Source organism: Sinocyclocheilus anshuiensis, unplaced genomic scaffold (assembly GCF_001515605.1).
Source record: "Sinocyclocheilus anshuiensis isolate Anshui unplaced genomic scaffold, SAMN03320099.WGS_v1.1 scaffold736, whole genome shotgun sequence".
NCBI lineage: Eukaryota > Metazoa > Chordata > Actinopteri > Cypriniformes > Cyprinidae > Sinocyclocheilus > Sinocyclocheilus anshuiensis.
Window position 1 is genome coordinate 589,536 of NW_015558585.1, and position 6,729 is coordinate 596,264.

The window sequence follows — 6,729 nt, forward strand, 5'->3', positions numbered from 1 at the left end:
TGTATGTTGAAACAGAGTGAAACTACAGAAAGGAGAATTATAGTGTAGCTATAGTTATCTCTAAGAATACAATAATGTCTCAATTTACTGTTATTTATCATATATAGTTCTTTCATAGCTTTATAAACAATAAATTCAGCAAATTAAATACAAATGAATCATAAAAACTTACAGACAATGCTTTCTACAGATGATCACAAGATGAATGGCTGCTACAAGACTAGTGTGAAGTTCTACTTAAGGCAACTAACTGAATTTAACTGACTTAGAATGTTACTATGGTAACTATATTTTAAAGGAAGCTACATGACTAGGTATCAGAATTATAATCACTACAAACATTAAACTTAAATAGATGATCCAGAACAATTATAAATATGTAAAGGTGGTTAATTGAGATGATCACAAGTTGAATCTTGAGCCATGCATCCTTTTGTAATTCTCATCCTTTTGCCCCATTGAACATGAACCCACACAGGCAGTTCAGCCTGAACCAAAACACCGGTCAGCTGAGCATCCGAGAGGGAACACCATCTGGATTCTACAGCCTGCAGGTGAGGGTGGCAGATAAGAGCTGGCCTGACGTCACCTCATCGGCCGAGGTCACGGTGATGGAGCTGGAGGAGGACACGCTGAGGAATGCTGGGTCAATCAGACTGGCCAGTGAGTGACTCTTCCTTTCCAAAAACTAATTTCTTAATAATATAGAAGAGCTCATTTTTGTTTTGATTTATTCATCTATTCATTCTTAATCATAAACTTACATTAGTGTTATATTTAACCGTTGTGTGACAGGATTTTCCCAGTCAATAATGAATGGCCTACAAAAAATGCTTATAATTGACTCATTATGCTATATTATTACAACATGTTGGATTCAGTATTTTATCAGCTTGTTTTATTTCAGTTAGTCATTACATTTTGTATTTCTTTTTGTAACTGATTGGTCATAGGCCTAATTGATCTGAGCTTATAGTAGCTGCTCGCATCTCAGCATGTCTAACAGACATTTCTTGTTGGATGACGGACCATCACCTTCAACTCAACCTGGCTAAGACAGAACTGCTTGTGGTTTCAACAAACCCATCACTTTATCAAAATTTCACCATCCAGTTTTTTCAAAATTTTCATCCATAACTCCTTCAAAAACAGCTAGAAACCTTGGAGTTGTGATTGATGATAAGCTGAATTTCTCAAACCATATTGCTAAAATTGCCCAATTCTGAAGATTTGCTTTATACAACATTAGGAAGATCAGGCCATTTCTTTCAGAACATGCAACACAACTCCTTGTTCAAGCTCTTGTTCTATCCAGGCTGGACTATTGCAATGCTCTCTTGGCAGGTCTTCCAGCCAGTTCTATCAAACCTCTACAATTAATCCAAAATGCCGTTGCAAGATTAATCTTTAATGACCCGAAAAGAACGCACGTCACACCTCTTTTCATCAATTTGCACTCTTTACCAGTTGCTGCTCGTATAAAATTCAAGGCATTAATGTTTGCCTACAAAACCACCACTGGCTCTGCACCCCTTTACCTAAATTAATTACTTCAGAGTCATGTGCCATCTAGAAGCTTGCGTTCTGCAAGTCAACGATGCATTATTGTGCCATCTCAAAGAGGCACAAAATCACTTTCACTGACTTTTTCATTAACTGTTCCCTCCTGGAGGAATGACCTGCCCAACTCAATCCGAGCAGCTGAGTCTTTAGCCATCTTCAAAAAAACAACTAAAAACAAATCTGTTCCATCTTTATTTGACCCTCTAACTCTAGCACTTTCTATTCTATTTTAATTCTACTTTATCTGTTTATCTTCTGTTTTATTAAAAAAAACACTAGCTTTCTATTTTTTCTATTCTATCTACTTGTTTTTCTTTGTTTGTGTGTGTGTGTGTGTGTGTGTGTGTATGTATATATATATATACATACGTATAGGCTAACCGAGACTTGTCATTTGCACTTACATATTGTTGCTCTTTTGTTAGTTTTGATTGCTTCTATTGTCCTCATTTCTAAGTCGTTTTGGATAAAAGCGTCTGCTAAATGACTAAATGTAATGTAAATATGATTATATTTGTAAAAAAAAAAAAAACTAATAATAGATAAAAACTATAATTATTTCTATATTATATTTGATGATCATACCACATGGTATTTTTAAGAGTCGTTACATTTGAACTTTTCATAAAAATAGTATAAATTTTGTCTCAAAACCACATGGAACATGAATATAGAAAGTACAGTTCTAAAACATGTGCCAAGCTTTTAAACTAGATTTCTGAAATATGTTTCCTTTTCTTTATCAATTATTTGTCATAGAACCATTTGTGTTGACAATCAATCAGTAGTACAATTAAATTCAGATTTACAGTCATTTTTGTTTAAAAATCGAACAAAAACATGCAAAGCTTAAAAACAATACACCCATTAAATCAGGGAGGTTGCATTTGAGGGTTATGCCTTCACAATTAAAGCTTTCTTCTGTGGAGAAACATTCAGTCGAAGATCAAATTAAAGCTGTTGAAAGAAATAAAAGTAGATCATGCTTAAATTGCTTTCAATTATCTTTGATCACCCACAAATGAAAGGCAAGAAAAATGACCTTGAATCCATTACCTTAGCTTTTCCATTAATTACGCACACTCTTTAAACTCAGAACTCATTAAAAGGAAAATATGCATGTGTGTGTGTGTGTGTGTGTGTGTGTGTGTGTGTGAGAGAGAGAGAGAGAGAGAGAGAGAATGAGAGACTCTGTTTAGATATTTGAAATTACATTTCTGGTCATAATCTCATATATTGAAAAGATACATTAACAGAACACAGCAAAGTCAAATCCATCATCTCTGATGTGTGTTATTAATTGCCGGAGACGATGAGATGCTGCTAAACCTGCTTCTTTCTCCACATCACTTCCCCTCATTTATTTTGCAGTGTGTAATTCTATTTATAAATTAACATCTTATTAAAAGAAGACAAGAAAAATTAGCCACTGTTCCCTGGATTGTTCTCAAAGAAACAAAATGAGCCGTCTAACCCATAGTGACATTTACAAATTACCTGCTAATTTCAACTGAGGTGAGGGATGACAGCACTGAGCTGCTCTGACAGTACAGGAACTCAAGGAGTGACAATCAGGTCTGTCGTGTCCAAGAATCCCAGCCGTCTTCGTTAAATGTGCCCATGCTCAACTCCCATTTTAACTCACAACCTGTCGACTACTGTCTTTCGGTCCTCTCATGGAGACAAGACTGCAATGTTTTCTAGGAGAAGCCTGGCAATCAAAAATCAACAGGCCTTGGCGTTGGCTGCTTGTGGCTACGCCTGTGTGACAGTGTGTGAGTGTTTATATACTATGACAGAGCCAAGTTCAGACTCTGGCATGCATTCTCACATCCAGTCCTACGGCCTGCTCTGACTCCGCTTAGAGTAGTGCTGAGGTGAAATGATGAATAGTTACAATCAGTCTTGTTATAGCAGCCGGAGCTCCAGAGGATAGCAGCCTCTCCACAAAAGATGGAGAAACATGGAGAGAGAAAAAGAGAGTTCAATGGTGTTTCACCCAAATCCAAGGTGAGGTTGTCGACTTAATGCAGTGTCACCTTGCCTCTTCCTGTCTCCATTGATGAATAGCCCCCCTGCCCCATGGGCAGCCAGTGGGCAGCTTTACATAAACCTATTTGACATTAAACATTTAAAAAGAAACTGCATACTTAGAGACAAAACACACAATATCCCAGCATGCCCCTCCCATTCTCTTCTCTCCCCATCCTGAAACACACACATTAGGGAATAGGAAAAGCATGCCAGCCAGGTGACATTTGAATTGAATGCTTCCATAATGAATGCCATCTTCCACTGACCTCCATTTAGCTGGAGGAGCTGTACCAGCAACGCTTTTTTGTTCAGGTCACATGCAAGCAGAGGACATCACGTCATGATACCTGCATTTGCAGGTTTACACTACTGAGTAGAACATGAGGATTTGGTACAGAGGGAAGCAGATATAAAAAGTGTGGGAACACAAGATGAGGTGTAAATTATGTTGTCAATGAATTAGAGCAGTGGTTCTCAACGGTTTTGACATTCAAGGCCCCAAAAATAAAATTGAAATCCTTCCATTTTTTTATTTTTTTTATTTCTATAGGTAATATTTCCAACAACTAACTTACTTATTTTAATTCCTGACAATGTTTTGTCAAGCTATCATTCAAAGTTTGTCTCAAACAACATTTCCTTTTCAATTAAACCTATTAATCATTGCAGTTACATGAATTTCAGTTTATTTTATTATTTGCTACCTCAATTAAAATTCAGAAAGTGAACTGGAATTTAAAATGATTCAATGTTTGTTTTTTTTTAAGTGTCTGGGTTTTTCGTTATATATATTTTCAGTGTTTTTATATTAATTTTATTTGTTGTAAACTTTAATCATATATGACTTAATTAAAAAATGTAGTATATCTATTAATGTCATATAATTATAAAGTCATTGTTGGCCTACATGGAAGTTTGCTCAGGCACCCCGGTGGGCCACACCACTGAAAACCACTGAATTAGAGCAATTCCCTTAGATGACTAAACATGAATGAATATGATAAATTGGGCTGTGAGATGTTCTTGTCATCATGGCTGGTTTCGGGTCTCCGTGATGTTTATTGCCATGTGACTTGTTTAGAGGATCGTGCAGTCAGGCAGGCTCTGGGAGAGAAGAGGGAGGCCTGGCCCGATCATTAAGAGCTTTGTGCTATGTTGGCCCTGAAGGTCACCCTACTCTCTAATGATGTGTCCTTGGTGCCAGTGCATGGATGGGACGCCGTGGGGTCAGCAACTCCTCTGCAATCTAACTACTCATGTCTGCGGTGTCCTGTTTCCACAGCTCCACGCTGACCTCCTTCCAGAGTACTGGTCTCAGGCTCTTCTCTCAAACGCCACTCGTCGGGGGGAAACTAATGAGGGAGAGGCTGGAGCACGGGCCCTAATGGGCCTCAGTGTTCTAGCTTCAGGCAGGGCAACTGAAAATGAGCATTTAACCACAGCCAGAGTAATTGAAAAAATGACAAGCCATACAAACACGGCGCAGCACAGAGTCACACAATCACACAATTTTACCGTGCTAGCTGCAAATTATTCTGATTATTGCCATCTCCTGATTGCCGTTGATCCTCTCTTTCAATCCCTTTCTTTCATCTCCTTCTATTCCAGGGGATAAAACGAAGAGGGCCTGTTAGATAGGGATACAGATTCGAATCAAGCAAATTGAATCAGACTGTGGTGCACAGGGGGCTTAGGGAGAGCATTTAGATTGTGGTAAATGCGTCAAAGTGACACGTGCTGCGGAAATCTTGGAAAAACCTGACCAGCGCCGTCCCTTCCACCAGGTACTCCTAGATTGACTCATTCCTCGATCCCGTTTTCATCTGCCTTTCATCTTCACTCTGTACAGTATATCAAAATGGACTGAGCTGTTGTGCTGTTTTCCACAGGTTTAACTTTGCTCACAGCTCCACCTGCTTGTCGTTTATTGATACTGACTCACTCCGAGCACAAGCAAATGTGTCCTCTGAAACTATTAGGGCAGACAAGACAGATCAGCAATGCTGGTCTTAAATAAATGAACCAAACTTCAGGAAATTCCACAAAGTGCATCCAACAAAACATATAGTCAGCTGACCTCAAACCCTGATTATTATTTTGTACTGGAAACCACTTTTGGTGTTGTTTTACTTGATGCCAGAGCTAATATTTTCCCAACATCAGTGCAAGAGATTCATACGGTTATTGAAAACATCATTGGTGAGCAACTTCTGAAATGCCTAATGAGGTTGTGATCATTTCATGTTCAGGCTGAAGGATAATGGATGCATAACTCTAATAAAATGTAATCTCTTGAGTGCTAAGGGCACCGGCTCAAATCTCCACATGCAAGGGAAAACAATAATGCTCATGATACCGAAATGAAATTGACATGACCCTGCTTGACCCTAAAATTAACAATCCTTGGACACCAGCCTACCCTTCAAGCTCTGGGCTTCATCTCTCAAATGAGTTCTTTCCTGACAAAAGTGTCAAACCCAGGGATGAAACTTCTCATGCCCATTTAGAATCTAATGCTGGTCATTTGCAAGAACACAATCCTGCTTCTCATTCCACTGCTGGGTTCAGTAATTGAGAGGACTTAGTTCCACTTGATGATGTTTGAGTATGAGTCCTGGTTTTTAATCATGAAAATGACTTTCCAAAGTCATCAATGACATTCTGAAGAAGGCTGTTTATGCAAAAGAAGAAAAATAATTACCTCAGCAGTTAATGTGGGACCCTCACATTTCACACCTAGCTGCGAATCCCACCTTTCAACAGTCAACTTTTTTCCCCTCCTCTCGCCGGTTCAAAACAAAGAGCCCTTGTTCTGCTGCCAGACAGAAAACCGAGTTCTGTAAGCAGCTCTGTGGTGAAACAGGTGTAGTTTGGATCTCTTTCTGTTCCCACTCATTGCATATATGCCTTCATTAGCAGGATAGGAAGAACCCCGACATGCTGACTGAGCCGTCTAATTTGAGTGTCCGAAACGGAATACTTTAAATTATAATTTCGTCGGAGCGTGAGAGGATGTCTGCAGCTCTCTTAATTTGAAGCAGTCTGCGGATGCAAATTTGAATTAATAATCCAGAAAATTGATACTACCTCTCAATGCATGAGTTCTAGTATAGACTTTCCCTTCCTCTGTCC